The sequence below is a fragment of the Polyodon spathula genome, chromosome 43 (genome assembly GCF_017654505.1).
Source record: "Polyodon spathula isolate WHYD16114869_AA chromosome 43, ASM1765450v1, whole genome shotgun sequence".
Classification (NCBI taxonomy): domain Eukaryota; kingdom Metazoa; phylum Chordata; class Actinopteri; order Acipenseriformes; family Polyodontidae; genus Polyodon; species Polyodon spathula.
In genome coordinates, this window is record NC_054576.1 from 514,345 (window position 1) to 535,341 (window position 20,997).

Sequence of the window (20,997 nt, forward strand, 5' to 3'; positions counted from 1 at the left end):
CTGCTGTTTCTCTACTGGCACTAACACAAACCCCAGTGAATCTGAGCACATCTAGCTGCTGTTTCTCTACTGGCACTAACACAAACCCCAGTGAATCTGAACACATCTAGCTGCTGTTTCTCTACTGGCACTAACACAAACCCCAGTGAATCTGAACACATCTAGCTGCTGTTTCTCTACTGGCACTAACACAAACCCCAGTGAATCTGAACACATCTAGCTGCTGTTTCTCTACTGGCACTAACACAAACCCCAGTGAATCTGAACACATCTAGCTGCTGTTTCTCTACTGGCACTAACACAAACCCCAGTGAATCTGAACACATCTAGCTGCTGTTTCTCTACTGGCACTAACACAAACCCCAGTGAATCTGAACACATCTAGCTGCTGTTTCTCTACTGGCACTAACACAAACCCCAGTGAATCTGAACACAGCTAGCTGACACTAACACAAACCCCAGTGAATCTCTAACACAAACTGGCACTATATGCTCTAACTGTATGGCGCCTAACACAAAGAGCCCTGATAGGAGACAATATGATGTGAAAAGAGCTGACAGTGTGTGTGTGTGTGTGTGTGTGTCTGTGTGTGTGTGTGTGTGTGTGTGTGTGTGAATCTGAACACATCTGTTGTGTGTCTCTACTGGCACTAACACAAACCCCAGTGAATCTGAAAACATCTAAGCTTGCTGTTTATATACTTTGAAAATATTTAATCTGTTTGCATTTACACTGCAGTGGAAGAGGAAAACACGAAGCTTGAGAGATATATACTTTGAAAATATTTAATCTGTTTGCATTTAACATGTGATTGTGTTGATGCAGTAGCAGGGGGAGATCTGTGCTGACTCTGCTGGCGTGTTCACGGTGCTGCAGGAAGAGGGCAGCAGTCGTCCAACAACCGCCTGTGAGTCATGGCAGTGACACGGGGAGGTGGGAAAGTGGGTGTGTGGACTTTCCCCCTCTCTGAATGGCTGAGAGGCGGGTCTTGGGGAGATTGTTAGCCCTATAAGTTAACGCTCTGTTGTTTCCTCAGGTCTGCCCTTTTAAACGCTCTGAGAGTGCAGAAGCGCTGGTCCATGACCGAGAACCAGTGGGAGAGAACGAAACGGAGTTTCAGAGCGAGACAGTGAGGGCAGGAACCCTTGGGCAGACCCCTGATTAGTATATCTGAGCAGGTTAGTTAGCCAGCAGCGTAGGACGGTGATCCGGGTCGCACGGGCAGCGGCGACCGGGATATCGCTGCAAAGTGCAGCACCTTTTCTTTATAGTTTTGTTACTGTTTTATTTTCCCTTTTTCTTTTTGCCTTCTATTTTTGAATTATTGTTTGAAGCACCTGCGAGTGCGCTTGCACCCTGAACTGTCTTACCATCATTTGGTATTCCCGTGGTTCTGTTTACCATAGTTGGTAAGCAGACCACGGACCAACAGCGCCCTCTGCGGGCTAAAAAGAAACAAGACACCCTTACAAATAAAACTGGGCACCTGTGTGGTGTTTTCAAGTACACCTGTCTGTCTCCTGGACAGTGAATTACCCACCACCCTTCCACAGAGACTTATTGTATTGATTTATCATCTTAAATGTCAGTAAGAAAGAAAGCCCAACTGAGATATAATAACTTGACTAAAATGTTGTCCTGTTCCCTTACCTTTTTATAAATCTTTATTTTATATAGCGCCTTTCACAGTGGACCACCATCACAAAGCACTTTACAAGATAATGAGGAACAATGCAAATACATTAAATATGGTGAAATACAGGGCATAGCACATTAAATACAGTGACAGTAAAAAACAATACAAACATTAACAAATACAATGCATTAATACAGGCACATTACAGGCACATTACATTAAATACAAGGCTAGGATGTGAATTCTAAACATTGTGGATGTGTGTGTCATACAGAATCATACGAAGAGGGAGTGAAAAACCTGAAGACAACAGCTAATAACAGATATCAGGCTTGAAGAGCATTGAAAGCAAGAGAGAACAGGTGGGTCTAGAGAGTTGATTTGAAGCGAGCGACTGTGGGAGCTGCACACACTAAAGCTGGGAGAGAGATCCAGAGAGTCGGGGCCATGAAGCTAAAAGAGCCGCTCTCCCAGTGTGGGGCGCTTTTGCTTGGGTATAACAAGCAGGCCAGAGTCAGAGGAGCTCAGCTTGCGTGCAGGGACACAGCGGCTCAGCAGACTGGAGAGATACTCTGGACCTGTGTGATGGAGGGTCTTGTAGGCAAGCAGGAGAATTTTGAAAGTAATCCTGAACTTTCCAGGTAGCCAGTGCAGCTGGGCGAGACAGGGGGTGATGTGATCATGTTTTTTACATCTGGTAAGGATCTTAGCAGCAGCATTTTGAACCAGCTGCAGTCGGTTTATGGCACGTGATGGAAGAGCACCATAGAGAGAGTTGCAGTAGTCGAGTCGAGAGGAGATTTTTATGATGTGTTGCAATAATTCCGAGCAGTGCTGTTTTGTGCATAAGTCTGTGTGCTTCTTTTCATATGTAATGCAGGCTGAAATGTGTTTCTGTTAGTAAGTGCCATCACAATCTAGTGCATAGCAGTGAATTGGAAACAGAAGGAAGTGTGATCCAGTCACTGGCTCTTCTATAAAGAAACTTGGACTGATCCAGCCTGCATTATGTACATATATCTAAGACAGGCAACTAGAACTGAAGAGCAGCTCCTGAACTCAGGTGAAAACATCAGAACACACACTCTAACAAAATGAAATCTGAAGCTCCTTACTGTTCAGCAATCTTGTTTCATGTACATTGAAATCCTAATCCAAATGTGGAGAGTTCCTCGACATGGTCGGTGTTTAAATAGAAGGGATGCAAAGTACTGTTTGTTTAATGATCTTCACGTGCTTTCTGTCTTCTGAAGTGGATTCTGAAGTGGTCCTGACACAGTCCATGGTAGTGAAGAAGGATGCCCCGTCCAAATGATACTACAGAAGTAAGAGTCTGTCTCTCTGGAGCGGCTCCCGGTTTGGGTGAACTGCAGGGATTGTAGGCTGCAGGTCAATTGATTGAAGACATTGAGAAACACTTTAGTATTGCAACATATTCTACCAGGGAGTGTTTTCATAGTTCTGGACAGACTGGAGAAAACCCTTTGAAATGTGCCCCTTGGTGTCTTCATTAAGCCTGTAACAGCTATCCAAATCAAGTGATATTCTCAGAGGAACAGAAACCATTACAGTAAATGTGACACAAACATGAATATAAAGTGAACTATTAAATCTAATAAACCCATTTTCAGTTTTTCTTTTTCTTTGGAACAGCTTACTGTTGTAAGTATTTTATTTAATGATTGTACATTGACATGTAGAAATGAATTGTATATGTTTTAAATTGTATTTAATGGGGTGTGTTTATTTCATTTACAGATTATAGCATCTGTGCTCGTGGTAAGTGTGAGGCTGATATTTTAATAAAGAGGATATGGGTTTAGAATGCAGAGCTACAGTGGGGGTCTGTGCCACCCAGACCAAAAGCCTCAAATGTGTGCAACACAAGGAAGGAGTGTGTGTGCTGCAAGAGTGCTAGAATGTGACTGTGCACTACAATACAAAACACATGTACTGTGCGCTTCACAAGAAATGAATACATGTTAACAATGGGGCCTCCTGCAGCTGATGCTGACAATATGGAATGGGGTATTATTGTATAACAGTATGAATGAGCTGCTCTTAATAAGAAATGCAATCTTTATTTAATAAATACTCTCATAGTGAGGTGTTCTGTATACTGTGGGAGAGGATATAAAGAAGGAGCACTGTCTCTGGATTTTGCCAATAATAGAAATGTACAAATAGAGATACACTCCTTTGAAATCTATAGCTCTCTAATACACTACTGAGGCCCCATTCTTGTATAAAGCAGCCACTGCAGTGACTTCAAATGGACTGAGCTCAATATATAACTTTTATCTTTGCCAGTAAGGTACAGATGCTACTATGGTAAGTAAATGGATTCTAGTTTATTTCTTTTTTATTAATGAGTCTTTTAGCAGTCGCTTTTCTCCAAAGTGACTTTGAGACTAGGGGGTGTGCTGTGCATCAAAAACTGTTGCTGCAGAGTCACTTTCAATAGGAGCCCAGGTTTACGTTTTGACTTGCTCAGAGTCACACACAGTGAGGGAGTGGCTGAGCCGGGATGTGAACCTCCTGGTATCAAGCCCTTTCCTTTAACCGCTGGGTCACTGTCCCTGAGTAGCTCAGGGGTTTGAGTTCTGGGCTACAGTGTGGAAGGCAGTGGGTTTAAGAAGCTCTGTGTTAAAAATAGACTCTTCCTAATTCCCTTTTCTTTTTTTGTGTAGCTCATCACTATCACTACTATTTCTACTACCGTCATGGGTACCACTGCCATCGCTGTGAGTATGCCTTATTATTACTGCACACATTGGCTGTGGGATATAGTAGAACAATCTGAAATAGAAAAACAAGTGTCATTCCATATCAGTTTAGAACATGTGCTTGAGCAGGTCCAATATGGATGGAGCTCCAAGAGAGACACAGAATTGTTGGAATAAGTTTTATAACAGATGCCGTCCATCATAATCCTTCAATTGGAAATATCAAGATGAGTTTATGATTCATCTTTCAGCTGCATTGTCTCAAACTATTGATTGATTGAGTTCATTCGTAACTTATTGGAAAGGGAAAGTCTAACCTGTCTCCTGCAATCCAGAAATGTTACTTCATCTCATTACATGTGTGTGATCTTACACCAGAGTAACCAACTCCACTCATAATCACAGTCAATCTGATGACTGGGGTTGTTGCTGTTGTATGGTGTTTGGACAGTTGGTCTCTGTGGGAGCTCATTATGTCAGGGTTGGCGTTGAGTTGAGAAGAAGGGTCCACTCACCTCAATCTCCTGTGAAACTTTTGTCATTTTAGTGAAACAAAATCTAAAAGCAGGGACCAAACAGAGGAGCTTTGATCCAGGATTGCTCTGAATAAAACCTCAGAAACATGTTTGAACTAGTATAGAGGGTTTGCATGTCTTTTATTGATAGGATTGTATTGCGAGGTTGTGGCGGCTCCACAGTCTAGCAGTTGATTCCATACCCTTTGGGATTGTGAAATTGCATGCATGAATTACACAAAGCTTTTCTCAAATTGCTCATTCAAATGAGTGCAATACATAGAGTGTGGAGGATGCTATCTACACATGGGAGGGAGTTCAACTCTGCAGCTCAGTGTGACACTGATTGTCTATATTATTAGACAGTGCTGACCATTACCACCCCACAATCTCATTCCCTAGCTGTGCAATGCTCTGTAGTGTATGGATCACAACAATAGCTTTTCTGCCCAGGTTGCTGATCATGTCTTCAATTGGTTTCAGACTGGCGTACCTACCACTGCAGGTGATGCCAGCACTACTGAGAAGCAGCAGCGCCCAGGGATCACAGTGCTGGAGTTTACCTGACAGCAGACCTGCAAGCAAAGCTTAAACACACCAGCAACCTGCTTTTGTAGCATCGCTGCACCCTTTCTGTTCTGGTCCCTCTCCCCACACTCAGCTACAGCACCTGTACTCATTTCTATCAGAACATTCACAGTTTGTTTCAAACAGCTGCTCCCTGCTGTGCATTTGGTCAATCTCTTCAAGGATATATAATAGAGACAACATTATTTTACTATTGGCTGATACCCTACCTCTTATGAAGCAGGTATTTACATTGTATGGACAGTTGTCCTTGTTTAACATGTAGTCTCAGATTGTAAGTGAGATCACATGCTCTCACATGTTTCAATAGAAACACAGCTGCACATGGGAACATATAGAAACCATTCCTCAGACAGCGTGCTTGATTGATCTGCCCCAGCTCATAATCACTCCACCCAGTCAGGCTTGACCAGTACACTCCTTTCTTCTCCCAGTTCCACCCTGTGATGTCAAAAGTGTCCAGTGACAGGCCTTGTTCACAGACTGACAAAAACATTGTGTTTATATAGAGATTTTCTTCATCTCTCAATTGTTTTAAAATCTCTTTATTTGCATTCATGACAACAAATGCTCAAACTGCTGACCGGTATAAACAAAAACAACAACACTGTCTGCTGTTACATGAAACTGGGAAAAATCTTCTCTCTTTCTGCAAAGCATTTTCAGCAATAAAGCTATTAGCATCAATGTCTCGTTTTGGACTGGTTTGTTTCACATGACGGGTGTGCTTTTCATACTCCCACCACTGAAATCACTCACAACGCCTCTTTATTGACAGCAAAGGACTCTTAACAGTGCAAGGGAGAATTTATATATTTCCTCTTTCTTCTGCATTGCATATTTAGTAAAGGAGAAAGTTCCTGATTGTTTCTATAATCTCATGGGTTTAGCAGTTCAGAAGCACGGTGCTCTTTCCAGGGCAATTGTTACTTGCATATTGTGGGTAAACCAAGAGGAATTAAAGATGCTGGAGGCATTATGGCAAATCCTGCTTTTACTTTATTGTGTGCTCCCTCAATTAAACTGGTTCTTGAACCTGGACTCCACTGATGGGCAGCATGAAGTTTGTTCTTGAGCTGCTGTCAGTGAATGGAGCTGGAGCTCCAGAGACTCGGCTATTCAGTGAAGAGAAGAGGAGTTTAGGAGCTCCTCCGGGTTTCTGCACATACCAGGCTAGACTGCTGGTAAAACCAGAGCTACTGGATCTGCAGTTCAGAGTGACACTCCCTCCTATAGAGACAGACTCCACTGTGGGACTCTGAGTCAGGACAATCTGCCCTCTGGATTCTGAAAATAAAAACACAGAACATCAACCCACCGAGTCAACAGCCTCGTCCATTAACTGTATTCCACTGTTTGCTGAGGAAGCGCTGATATTAATAATAACTAAGAAGAATGATGATTTCTTACCATGAGCAAAGAGTACCAGTGTCCAGAGGAGGAGCCCCAGTGAAGCCATGCTCTCTGTGTGTCTCAGTGACTGTGAAAGGGCTCAACTGTCAGCTTTAAAACCCCTGAGCAATGGAGCAGTGCAGTTATTCTAGCTGTTGTGCAGAGCAGTGATGCAGGCACAGGTATGCAAAGCACCTTCCTTTATACAAATCCTGTCCCAGGCAGTTACATGAGATCTGAGCCGTGAGCACCAGTGGGGCTTCATAGGGTTGGGCCACTTTTACTGTTTTCTTCTATTTTTCCCCCAGTCAAAGCTCTCAGTATATCACTGCTGTCTAATCTGTGTGTCTGTCTATACTGACAATAATGCTTCTGTTTGTGTCATTATTTCAATCCTATTGAGAATTAAAGGGTGTGTAGTGCCCTACCCCTAACCCTAGTGTTATACCTTCCCATGTGTTGCTGCTGCTGTACAAGTAATGGACCTGTCATTGTTCTTGTCATTGTTCTCATTTTGACAGCTTCTTCCTCTTCTAAATGTAACATCTACTTCACTGTCTTTCACAGGCCTTTCCAAGAGGTACCTTGAACTGCTATGAGTGTATTTTCATGATTTCAATCATGCTAATATTTAACAAGCCAGGGGAAAATGTAGAACACTCATGTGTTGATTTCTTTATTGATTAATTGATTGATGTGTGTGAAAGGATGCACACAGTGACTGATCACACTCCATTGCCATGGCAATCCCAGCTCACTGAGAAACACATGGCTCTTGTATTGACATGCTGTTTTGAGAAAGATTGTAACAAACCAGCTTTCTTTCATTTGGAATGAGGCTGAATTAGTGGGGAGTTTGTGATGTAGGGAATTCAAGTGAATATTATGAATGTGTTATAAATATTGTATTGCCTCTTTGCCAACTCATTTGTAGACATGCTCATTCTCTAATGTATTTGTAATCAAACAGCATTTCAGCTATATTAAATAACATATTTACCCTGAAATATTATCAAAATGCACCCCATTTTAATATGGAAATTGTTATTAAAAAAAGCCTACCCTAATGGATATACCTACATGCAAAATCTACATGCCATGAAATCTGATATGAATGAAGAATTGTACATTTCAGTGAATACATTTGTATTTGTATTCACATTTCACCTATTATATACACACACATAATCAGTGATCAGAATATTCTCTCGTCTAAAACGGCATCAATGTCAATATCTTAACTGTCAAGAGGATGTATGCAAAATGGCTCGCAAGATATGCTGACGCCGAAAAACTCTGTTAAAATCAGCATGAAAGAGAAGCAGCAACAGCTGCCGAGCCGTCTTGAAATGTGATTCTACCAATAGATTCCACCCACTCAAAGGTATGGATACATTGTAAGCAACAACTAAGCCTTGTGTTCTAACTATCTTACCTGGTGCAGCTAGTGGAAATGTAGTCATGTGTAAAATTAAAGTTAGTAAGACTTACACTATAACTAAGCTAAGTAAGAACTTACACACAGCTGCTGCAACCCAGCCCAGGATTCATGGGCATCTTCATATGAGAATCAGATATGAAAAACATGAGTTACATTTTTACAATTCTTGGAATAACTGAATGATGTTTCAGAATTTAGAATAGATGGTATCATCACTACATTACTAGAGGACCCTGTAGTCACAACAAAATCAGTTTGTTTAAATAGACTAATATTGAATCCATACCTACATGTGACTGTGTGTTGTTATTGAGCTCAGTGTGTTTGTGTGCAGTTGAGCTCCTCCACAGGCCGTGTCCCGTTTCATTGCCTTCACCCTCAGCACCTGCAGTAGGTCCCAGCTGCAGCAGTGCAGTCGCTGTGCAGTCCAGCTGAGGGAGGTTTTTGTACGGGTGTGTAGCACTGTGTGAACACATATCTACTGCTGGGGTAGTGGAAACTCTGACAGTAGTAATCTCCTGCATCTTCAGCCTGGACTCCACTGATGGTCAGAGTGAAGTCAGTCCCAGATCCACTGCCACTGAAACGAGTTGGGATCCCAGACTGAAGGGTACTTGCATAATAGATCAGGAGTTTGGGAGCTTCTCCAGGTTTCTGTTGGTACCAGGCTAGGTAGCTATTACCATACACTGCGCTGCTGACTTTACAGCTCAGAGCGACTGTGTCTCCTGGGAGAACAGATTTCACTGCTGGAGTCTGAGTCACAGTATACTGTCCACTGGATTCTGAAAATAATAAATCATAAAATAGAATATTATAATAAATCATTTAATTAAATGATGAAACACAATAAATTTCAGCCTTTTAATTTTTTTCAGTTCACTCATTTTTCTTTTAACACTTATGTAAAAATTGTCCCAGAAACAGATATTTTTGTAAATGCATTTTTCTAAATGATTCTTACCCTGAGTGCAGATGACAAGTGCCCAGATGAAGATGCTGATAAAAGTCATTGTTGTTGTGGATTCTGTTGCCATGAAGGGCAGCTCTCAATCATGAAGTGTTAAACTCACAGGGCTATAAACACTTCCAGAGCACTGAAGCATGTGCTGCCAATGCAAAGTGTCTTTTCTATGCAAATTGTCTTCCTTGGCACAGCAGCCACTTCTAGCCAAGCAGTGCTCTTAAGTTTAAACTCATTTTCAGCTGATGCAGTTTCTTTGTCACTTGGGAATTAATAGCTTCTCTCAAACCATTCATCTTAGCTACAGCTGTGATTATGTAGCTTTGTTACACAGTATAAAAAATTATTAATTGTAAAATATTAAAATCAGAGCTGCAGATTAACAGACCCATCGTAAACTTTATGAAATCAAGTCTATTCAAGAAGCAAACATTTTGATTTTACACATTGCTAATGTTGAGTGAAAAGTTTCCAGTTTTTTTTTTCCTGTGGACCCCCTGGACTGTCTCTGAGGACCCCAGGTTAAGAACCACTGCTCTGGATTAAAGAGCATCATTTTATTACTCTCTCTCTCCCTCTTGTGGTCACACAGTATAGAGCAGTCTACACTGATTAAGATTATCATACCATAACAGGCTCGGCTAGCTGAACTTACCATGAATATTTAAAAAAAGTAAAGAACATGATAAATTCCTTTAAAAGATGTATTGAATTCGGTGTTTTATTTGGCTGAATTAGCCCTCCTTTTTTCTTTTATCTAGATAAAAGTTGGAAAATGCTTCCAGTGCCTGCAGTAGAAAGAATGTGTGGATATCATGCAAGGATGTGAGAAGAGAAAAGAGTAGGGATGAAGCAGAGGAACAGAGAGCAGCAGAAATTATGCAAGTGGAGTATAGGGAGGAAGAAAAGGGAAGCAGAAAAGAGCAAAGAAACAATGAGAAAGTAAAGGAGAAATCTTTAAAAATGACATGAACCAGAATCACAACTTCAGGAGAATCATTTGACAAACTCACTGTCAAAAGTTTTCTTTTCAGCTCAGTCACTGGGGAAGGCAGTAAGTGTAGTAAACCAGGCACTTCCAAAGAGCCCCAGGAAGAAAATTATAATGGTAAAGAAACTGGCAACTGCATTTGGTTTGGCTCTGGTAGAGAAGCACGCTTCCACAGAAAGAGCTGAAGTGAGTGAAACAGAATGTCAGGTTTGTGTATTCTATGGGTTCTTGAAGCTCATCGCCTCTTCAAGAATGAATATCCTGATGGAAAAATCGGAAAATCAAAAAAGTTTGCAGCATTGCGCCCTGTGCACGTTCAACCTGTCTGTCTGTCGTTACCATGAGAACACAAAGATGCTTCTAGAGGGATTGGAAAAAGTTTGCCAGAATATCCCCAGTGGAAATCTCCTGGTCTTTGGGTCACTTTGCAACTGGCAGAGGAAATGCTGCCTTGGCCAGTGTGACAGATGCCAAGACCTTTATTGTTCTGTCAATCAGCTAATACAAGGCAATGGTAATGAAGATACAATTGTACACTACTACCAATAGATGAGTAAGAATAAAAAGGAACTGCTTGAGTCAACATTACAGGGTGCCAAGGAGGAGCTCAAACCCAGCGCACCATTCTGCGCAGCCACAGTTTTATTGCCAAGGTGCAGCTTCACCAAATCAGGACACTGAAGATGAATTGAAATGAATGTGAAGCTATACTTCAGCAAGGTTTCTCAGAACACTTCACTATAAAGCAGCAAGCTGAGATAATGTCAGCTCAGTGGATAACAGAAGGAGGGACTCTGTTTCCAGCAGTTCTCACAGCTCAGTCTGTTAGTGCTTCTTATGCTGTGCTCAGTGATGAAAGGCAACATGACATATTTGCACTTGTTTGCTCCAATCGGGCTATTCTTGATGAAGCCTCAACTTCAGCCAACATCTCTAACTTGCACCTCTTTTCTGATGGTGCTGCTAGCCAAATTAAAAACAGATTCATCTTGTTCACCCTTACCATGCCGAGCAATGTACACTGTAGTCTGCGTCGAGCTGATTGGAGCTTTTTTGCCACAGCACACGGCAAAGGGCCAGTTGATGGAGTTGCAGGTAAAGTAAAGCATGCAGTTTGGAGGCGCATTCTGCAAAAGCATGCTGTTGTCAACACAGCAGAAGAAGGTGGTAAAAGAAGCATGCCCAAATGTGTGCATCATTTATATACAAAGCATGTGGTAAAGAAGGCACAAGATGAATGGACAAACAGGTTGGAACAGAACTGTCCAAAGAAAACCTCAAACACGCACAGCATTGACTATGCTACTTCACTTAGCAACACTGAACTGGAGGTCAGAACAGTAGGTCTATTTCTGCAAGAAATTCATCCTGACTGGAAAGTGGTCAGTGTGTTTGGCATTGTGGATCAAGCAACAGCTAGGGCAAAGTATCCATTCAAAAGCATTGAACAGGCAGTAAATGAGTACTGCATTGTTATGTATGAAGGCAAGTGTTCCCCTGGCAGAGCTGAAGAAACCATACCGGCCCTCCCAGAGGAGCTTCTCAGTGTTGTGCATCCATGCAAAGGGGGCTGGAAGTGGGCTACACAGAAGGATGTAACATGGTGCCTCGCTTCATCTGCATTTCACACCTCAGACATGGAAATCTGCATTCATTTCACTTGTTCAATCACACACACAAACATTAATGGTGAATTCACTAGATTTTTTTTTTTTGTAAAGAATTGAAAATCTCAGGTCCTAATGAGATTTGAACTCAGATCGCTGGATGCAGAGTTCAGAGTGCTAACCAGTACACCATGGAAATGAAGGCGAGAAGTCTATCACTCCCCCTACTCCAAGGTATCAATGTCCCTACTGACGACCCTTCGAGCGCCCTGCCTTAACCACGTCTCATTGCACACAACCGGCAACATTGCAACATCTCGTACCAATAAACAATAATAAAATGTTTTGGCTGTTCAGGCTGTTCTGGCTTTCTCTTTTGGTCAGTGTAAATATTTGCAGTCTGTGTTGTGTGTCAGGCAGGATTGGGTATGACGGTTTCATTGAGTCATGAGCACTGGCACCAGGAGGGCCATGGCCCCCTCACTTTTCATCCTGGAGGGGCCAATATATGACCGCCCTCACACACACACACACACATTTACAACAAAAAGACACAAATAGAATATACACTTTTTTATTGTTTGAATCTTTTTAATTGTATACTTTAAGGCTGTTTCTAGTGGTGTTTCCTGCCTGATGTCATTTGAACATTTTTGTCGACGTGTGTTTTTCAGTTTCAATACAAACAGCACAGCAAGTTAAGCTTTGGTGTCTGGAGCATCCCCTTCATCACTGCCGTCAGCAAGCAAGGCAAGAGTTAGCATCATGTCAAGAACTGAGTTATTGAACACCTGCTGCTGGGGGTGAGAGTGCCACTATCAATCCACAAGAACAAGAACATAGAAGCCCAGATAGAAATCTGCATTGTGCTGTGTGACCATCGCCGACCCCGGTAAGGTGGACAGACACACTGCGGAGAACGTGAAGAGGTTCGATAAAGACATATATGAGAGATCCAAAATCACAGAGAGACTTGTGAGAGCGTTTACCTTTTACAATATTCTCAAAGTTATTCAATTCTGTGCTTTTTGTTTTTTACAATCATACCGGTACACAAAATATTATACCGTTTGTAATCTATTCATTTATTTCAATTGGTTTTATATTTCATTTACTTATGAATTGCACTATAAAAATTAGTTAAATAAATGACCAGACACACACCCATTTTCACACACACTGCATTTAATCACACACACACACACACACATTTCTATGTTGTGTACACACACACACACACACACACACACACACCTTGCTTTGTTTACACACACACACACACACACACACACACACACACACACTGACACACACACACACACACACACACACACACACACACTGACACACACACACACACACACACACTGACACACACACACACACACACACGTTTAAAACAGGTCTGGCATCACTGTATTTACTTTTTTTAAAATGTGGTCGAAGCCAAAAGGAGTTTCATGGTAAGTTGAGGATCTGTTTCTATCCCTCACTGCCAGGGGTGGAATCAAGGGGAAATGTATCCCAAGTGTGGAGATATTAGAGTCAGTGTTTCCCAGCATGCATCACTGTGAGCAGCTCCTTCCTTCAAACACAGACCACACTGTAGTGTTTAGATGACTGGGTGTGAGGAGCCTTGTGTTAACAATGGGAGAACTGGGCTGACTGGGGAGGTAACTGCTGCCTATTTCAATTATCTTATTACTGTACTGTTATTACATTACAGACAGCAGTGATGCTCTGGCTCCCTCTTGTGGTCAGCGTTAATATCTGCAGTGTGTCTCTTAAAGGTCACATTAATGGAAGCTATAGTGCTGCTGACAGTAGTAATCTCCTGCATCTTCAGCCTGGACTCCACTGATGGGCAGCATGAAGTTTGTTCTTGAGCTGCTGTCAGTGAATGGAGCTGGAGCTCCAGAGACTCGGCTATTCAGTGAAGAGAAGAGGAGTTTAGGAGCTCCTCCGGGTTTCTGCACATACCAGGCTAGACTGCTGGTAAAACCAGAGCTACTGGATCTGCAGTTCAGAGTGACACTCCCTCCTATAGAGACAGACTCCACTGTGGGACTCTGAGTCAGGACAATCTGACCACTGGATTCTGAAGATAAAAACACAGAACATCAACCCACCGAGTCAACAGCCTCGTCCATTAACTGTATTCCACTGTTTGCTGAGGAAGCGCTGATATTAATAATAACTAAGAAGAATGATGATTTCTTACCATGAGCAAAGAGTACCAGTGTCCAGAGGAGGAGCCCCAGTGAAGCCATGCTCTCTGTGTGTCTCAGTGACTGTGAAAGGGCTCAACTGTCAGCTTTAAAACCCCTGAGCAATGGAGCAGTGCAGTTATTCTAGCTGTTGTGCAGAGCAGTGATGCAGGCACAGGTATGCAAAGCACCTTCCTTTATACAAATCCTGTCCCAGGCAGTTACATGAGATCTGAGCCGTGAGCACCAGTGGGGCTTCATATCGTTTGGCCACTTTTACTGTTTTCTTCTATTTTTCCCCCAGTCAAAGCTCTCAGTATATCACTGCTGCCTAATCTGTGTCTGTCTATACTGACAATAATGCTTCTGTTTGTGTCATTATTTCAATCCCATTGAGAATTAAAGGGTATGTAGCCGTTCACAGATCACACTTCACACTGTGTTGTGTTACTGATAGAAATTCTTTTATATTGTGTTTAATACAGTATTGGCTCAGGTTTAAACATCTCTGTCTTGTTTTGGCTCGTTTCTTGAAATTGCTTCTGGCAGAACGATTTCAAGAAAAAAAATACTGTTGTGACATAATGGAATTCAACGATAGATTCTAAATAAAACAGCAGGTATTTCAATCCATATATTAAATAACATATTTACCCTGAAATATTAACAAAATGCACCCCATTTTAATATGGAAATTGTTATTAAAAAAAAGCCTACCCTAATGGATATACCTACATGCAAAATCTACATGCCATGAGCCAGTGATATGAATGAAGAATTGTACATTTCAGTCCCAGTTCTTCCCCATGTCTGTGTCCTGCAGCCCCTGAATCACTGCTGCTCTTGTTAGAAACAACAGAACAAAATATCAGGGGGTCATTGAATACATTTGTATTTGTATTCACATTTCACCTATTATATACACACACATAATCAGTGATCAGAATATTCTCTCGTCTAAAACGGCATCAATGTCAATATCTTAACTGTCAAGAGGATGTATGCAGCCTCGCAAGATATGCTGACGCCGAAAAAGAGAGCCATCTTGAAATGTGATTCTACCAATAGAATACACCCACTCAAAGGTATGGATACATTGTAAGCAACAACTAAGCCTTGTGTTCTAATTATCTTACCTGGTGCAGCTAGTGGGAATGTAGTAATGTGTAAAATTAAAGTTAGTAAGACTTACACTATAACTAAGCTAAGTAAGAACTTACACACAGGTCCTGCAACCCAGCCCAGGATTCATGGGAAGCTTCATATGAGAATCAGATATGAAAAACATGAGCTACATTTTTACAATTCTTGGAATAACTAACTGAATGATGTTTCAGAATTTGGAATAGATGGAATCATCACTACATTACTAGAGGACCCTGCAGTCACAACAAAATCAGTTTGTTTAAATAGATTAATATTGAATCCATACCTACATGTGACTGTGTGTTGTTATTGAGCTCAGTGTGTTTGTGTGCAGTTGAGCTCCTCCACAGGCCGTGTCCCGTTTCATTGCCTTCACCCTCAGCACCTGCAGTAGGTCCCAGCTGCAGCAGTGCAGTCGCTGTGCAGTCCAGCTGAGGGAGGTTTTTGTACGGGTGTGTAGCACTGTGTGAACACATATCTACTGCTGGGGTAGTGGAAACTCTGACAGTAGTAATCTCCTGCATCTTCAGCCTGGACTCCACTGATGGTCAGAGTGAAGTCAGTCCCAGATCCACTGCCACTGAAACGAGTTGGGATCCCAGACACAAGGGTACTTGCACCATAGATCAGGAGTTTGGGAGCTTCTCCAGGTTTCTGTTGGTACCAGGCTAGGTAGTTGCCATCGCTATCACTGTACACTGCGCTGCTGACTTTACAGCTCAGAGCGACTGTGTCTCCTGGGAGAACAGATTTCACTGCTGGAGTCTGAGTCACAGTATACTGTCCACTGGATTCTGAAAATAATAAATAATAAAATAGAATATTATAATAAATCATTGAATTAAATTATGAAACACAATACATTTCAAGCCTTTTATTTTTTTCAGTTCACCCATTTTTCTTTTAACACTTATATAAGAATTGTCCCAGAAACAGATATTTTTGTAAAATAATTTTTCTAAATGATTCTTACCCTGAGTGCAGATGACAAGTGCCCAGATGAAGATGCTGATAAAAGTCATTGTTGTTGTGGATTCTGTTGCCATGAAGGGCAGCTCTCAATCATGAAGTGTTAAACTCACAGGGCTATAAACACTCCCAGAGCACTGAAGCATGTTCTGCCAATGCAAAGTGTCTTTTCTATGCAAATTGTCTTCCTTGCCACAGCAGCCACTTCTAGCCAAGCAGTGCTCTTAAGTTTAAACTCATTTTCAGCTGATGCAGTTTCTTTGCCTTTCAGAAAAGCACAAAGAAAAGCAAATAGCTTCTAGTTTTCTTTGTGTTCAGTTTGTACAAACAAAGCTATTTCTCTCTCTTCTCTCTTCTCTCAAACAATTCATCTTAGCCACAGCTGTGATTATGTAGCTTTCTTTCACAGTATAAATAATTATGAATTGTAAAATGTTAAAATCAGAGCTGCAGGTTAACAGATCCATCATAAACTTTGTGAAATCAAATCCATTCACGAAGCAAACATTTTGATTTTGCACATTGCTAATGTTGAGTGAAAAGTTTCCAGTTTTTTTTTCCTGTGGACCCCCTGGACTGTCTCTGACGACCCCAGGTTAAGAACCACTGCTCTGGATTAAAGAGCATCATTTTATTACTCTCTCTCTCCCTCTTGTGGTCACAGAGTGTAGTGCAGTCTGTGCTGTTTGGTGTTTTCTCATTTTAAGGTTGTGGAGAGATATTCTCATGCCATAAGAGACGGGCTCGGCTGACTCAACATACTGTGAATATTTTCAAAGAGTAAAGATCAGAAAAATGGGGGGGGGGCAAATCTGAAGTACAGTAGCGATGCTCGTATAATCAACAAAGCACCTACACTTCACACGTCAATAACAAAACCACAAAACATCACCACCACACACACAGAAAAATAACAAAAATAAATGTTGTTTATTTATTTTGATATTTAGTTATTCCTTTATGTATTTGATTATTTCAATAATTATTTTGACATTTATTTATTAACACATAAATGAGCTTCAGAAACAAAAGCTTCCAGCACCTCACAACACACACACACACACACACACACACACACACACACACACACACACACACACACACACACACACACACACACACACACACACACACACACACACACACACACAAACACACACACACACACACACACACACACACACACACACACACACACACACACACACACACACACACACACACACACACACACACACACACACACACACACACACACACACACACACACACACACACACACACACACACACACACACACATACACATGAATAAATGACAGACACATAAATAAATGAATGAATGATTGTACGGCTCAGGTCCTGGCCGGCTGCCTCGCTGCAATTGTATTCCTCGTTTGAAAGCAGAGCAGCTGCACTTACACCACGTGACCGCTGTCTCCACATCAGGGAGACGCTCCCGTTGAGATTCTAGAGCTCCTCGCTGTTCTCTTGCAGTCCAAAGCAGCTCAATCCAGCTGCCATGGGAACGGACGGCACGTCCTCGTGTACAGCGTGAGGTAAAACAATGGCAGCGTCACCCTCATCATCAGCAGTCATCTTTAACAAGGCCAGCAGGGGGCGTTAAAGGCACAGTCTACACAGCGTGGTAAGAGCTCCCAGCGAACATTTCCTTCAGAGTGTTATTCCTTTTATATATATTGAAGGCAATAAACTGCACTTCAAACACTCTGTCAGTGTATTAGCTTCTCTCTCTTCTTCTCTGCCAACCCATTGGTTGTGTCTGGGGAGTCATTATAAGGGCTGTAGAGCTGACAAATAAAACATTCAATCCTGTCACTGTGTCTGTGGTGATTTCACAAAATAATAACACATAACAATCCTTGCATTATCAAGAGGTCCAGTATTCTGATACCATTATGAAGCCAATATGGCACCAACTTAAACCCAGTAATGGTGTTTCTTAATGGGCCAGGACTGTGCCAGTTCCTAGCCAATTCAGATTGCCAGCACTGGGCCAATGTACTGGGCCCGTGTGCAAACGATACCGATCCAATTCTGGAATGTAATTGGGCCAATATAGTCACATTGGCCTGTCAGCATTGCACCAATACTGGCAAAAAGGTTTGCTAATAGTGATCCAGTATTGACCCATTTCAGACAAGATTACTGGCTACCAACTAGCAGCTATATATTAATTTAATTATTTATTCATTTATTTTAAATTTTGGCTTGGAATATCCTCCATAGGCTCAAGCCGTCTAACCTGTTCTGAAGAGCGTGAATATGCAAATGTGCCTGCGTTTTAAACAATGTCTCTCAGGAAGCCTGTCTCTGGACAATGTGCTTTCAGCACCTGTTACACAGAATAGCTCCAGGTGAGACAAATAAACACATTGAAACCGCAGGGGGCGTTCCATGGTGAAGTCCCTGCAATGAGGACCTGACACAGCCTCCCTGCAATGAGGAGAGGTTCCATGGTGAGAGTCCCTGCAATGAGGACCTGTATGGGTGGTTCCATGGTGAGAGTCCCTGCAATGAGGACCTGTATGGGTGGTTCCATGGTGAGAGTCCCTGCAATGAGGACCTGTATGGGTGGGTGAGAGTCCCTTATCCATGGTGAGAGTCCCTGTAATGAGGACCTGGGGTGGTTCCATGGTGAGAGTCCCTGCAATGAGGACCTGTATGGGTGGTTCCATGGTGAGAGTCCCTGCAATGAATGGTGTATGGGTGGTTCCATGGTGAGAGTCCCTGCAATGAGGACCCTGTATGGGTGGTTCCATGGTGAGAGTCCCTGCAATGAGGATCCTGTATGGGTGGGCCCATGGTGAGATCCAAGTCCTGCAATGAGGACCTGTATGGGGTGAGAATTTCTGCAATGAGGATGCTGTATGGTGGATCCATGTATGTGACCCATTTCCCTGCAATGAGGACCTGTATGGGTTGATGGTGAGAGTCCCTGCAATGAGGACCTGTATGGGTGGTTCCATGGTGAGAGTCCCTGCAATGAGGACCCTGTATGGGTGGTTCCATGGTGAGAGTCCCTGCAATGAGGACCTGTATGGGTGTATTGAAACCGTTCCATGGTGAGAGTCCCTGCAATGAGGATCCTGTATGGGTGGTTCCATGGTGAGAGTCCCTGCAATGAGGACCTGTATGGGTGGTTCCATGGTGAGAGTCCCTGCAATGAGGACCTGTATGGGTGGTTCCATGGTGAGAGTCCCTGCAATGAGGACCTGTATGGGTGGTTCCATGGTGAGAGTCCCTGCAATGAGGACCTGTATGGGTGGTTCCATGGTGAGAGTCCCTGCAATGAGGACCTGTATGGGTGGTTCCATGGTGAGAGTCCCTGCAATGAGGACCTGTATGGGTGGTTCCATGGTGAGAGTCCCTGCAATGAGGACCTGTATGGGTGGTTCCATGGTGAGAGTCCCTGCAATGAGGACCTGTATGGGTGGTTCCATGGTGAGAGTCCCTGCAATGAGGACCTGTATGGGTGGTTCCATGGTGAGAGTCCCTGCAATGAGGACCTGTATGGGTGGTTCCATGGTGAGAGTCCCTGCAATGAGGGACCTGTATGGGTGGTTCCATGTATGGGTGGTTCCATGGTGAGAGTCCCTGCAATGAGGACCTGTATGGGTGGTTCCATGGTGAGAGTCCCTGCAATGAGGACCTGTATGGGTGGTTCCATGGTGAGAGTCCCTGCAATGAGGACCTGTATGGGTGGTTCCATGGTGAGAGTCCCTGCAATGAGGACCTGTATGGGTGGTTCCATGGTGAGAGTCCCTGCAATGAGGACCTGTATGGGTGGTTCCATGGTGAGAGTCCCTGCAATGAGGACCTGTATGGGTGGTTCCATGGTGAGAGTCCCTGCAATGAGGTCCCTGCAATGAGGACCTGTATGGGTGGTTCCATGGTGAGAGTCCCTGCAATGAGGACCTGTATGGGTGGTTCCATGGTGAGAGTCCCTGCAATGAGGACCTGTATGGGTGGTTCCATGGTGAGAGTCCCTGCAATGAGGACCCTGTATGGGTGGTTCCATGGTGAGAGTCCCTGCAATGAGGACCTGTATGGGTGGTTCCATGGTGTAATGGTTAGCACTCTGAATCCAGCGAGCTGAGTTCAAATCTCAGTGGAACCGGCTGCATTCTTGTTATATTTGTCTTACAAAAACACTTTATACACTGGTTTTGGTTTAAATAGCTAATGGTTTAATGATCTCTGGTTTAGTATCTTCCATAGTAACTAATATAAGTATACAGTACTGATACTGCAGATTCCACCCAGTGGAGGAACGACCTCCCTACAGATGTGAGGACTGCCCAGTCAGACAACACCTGTAAAACTCAACTCTCCCCTTCTGGGCAATACAGCACTCTGCCTTTAATGCACTGATCTGCTCCCTATTCTACTGTATGTAATCCTGCACTGAACCCAGTCTGTACTATCTTGTATTTCACTTGCACTCGTATCTAACCCTGGTGTAACTCTCAACACTGTTATCTGCTCTTGATCTGCCCCGATATCAAATCGCACTGTGTTTTGTATTTGCTCTTATTAGGACTGAAGTCATTGTATTTTGCATCTTGCTCTTAATTGTGCTGTAATTCTTGATATGTGTTTTTTGTATACAACTGTAAGTTGCCCTTGGGTAAGGGCATCTGCTAATAAATAATTAAATAAATAGTTAAATAAATAGATAGTATATAAATCTAGGCTCCTGGATAAGGTTTCCTGCAGGGACCGGAAGCGTGTTTCACTTGTGTGTGCTGTTCCTGCATGCTGCCACACTGCTAAATAACAGCTGGAAAAAAA

The 20,997-nt window shown here is 42.8% G+C and overlaps 1 protein-coding gene and 2 long non-coding RNA genes across 13 annotated transcripts in view; 2 read left to right on the forward strand and 1 right to left on the reverse strand.

Annotated features, from left to right (window-relative positions):
* Nucleotides 1–20,997, reverse strand: part of LOC121305398 (immunoglobulin kappa light chain-like) — a 322,019-nt gene that overhangs the window by 146,028 nt on the left and 154,994 nt on the right. The window lies entirely within an intron of this gene.
* Nucleotides 3,369–6,153, forward strand: LOC121305450. Its single transcript, XR_005948079.1, has 4 exons — nt 3,369–3,416; nt 3,948–3,968; nt 4,328–4,381; nt 5,362–6,153. It is a non-coding gene; the product is annotated as an uncharacterized LOC121305450 (long non-coding RNA).
* On the forward strand, nt 8,885–16,001 carry LOC121305456. Its single transcript, XR_005948088.1, has 2 exons — nt 8,885–8,971; nt 15,887–16,001. It is a non-coding gene; the product is annotated as an uncharacterized LOC121305456 (long non-coding RNA).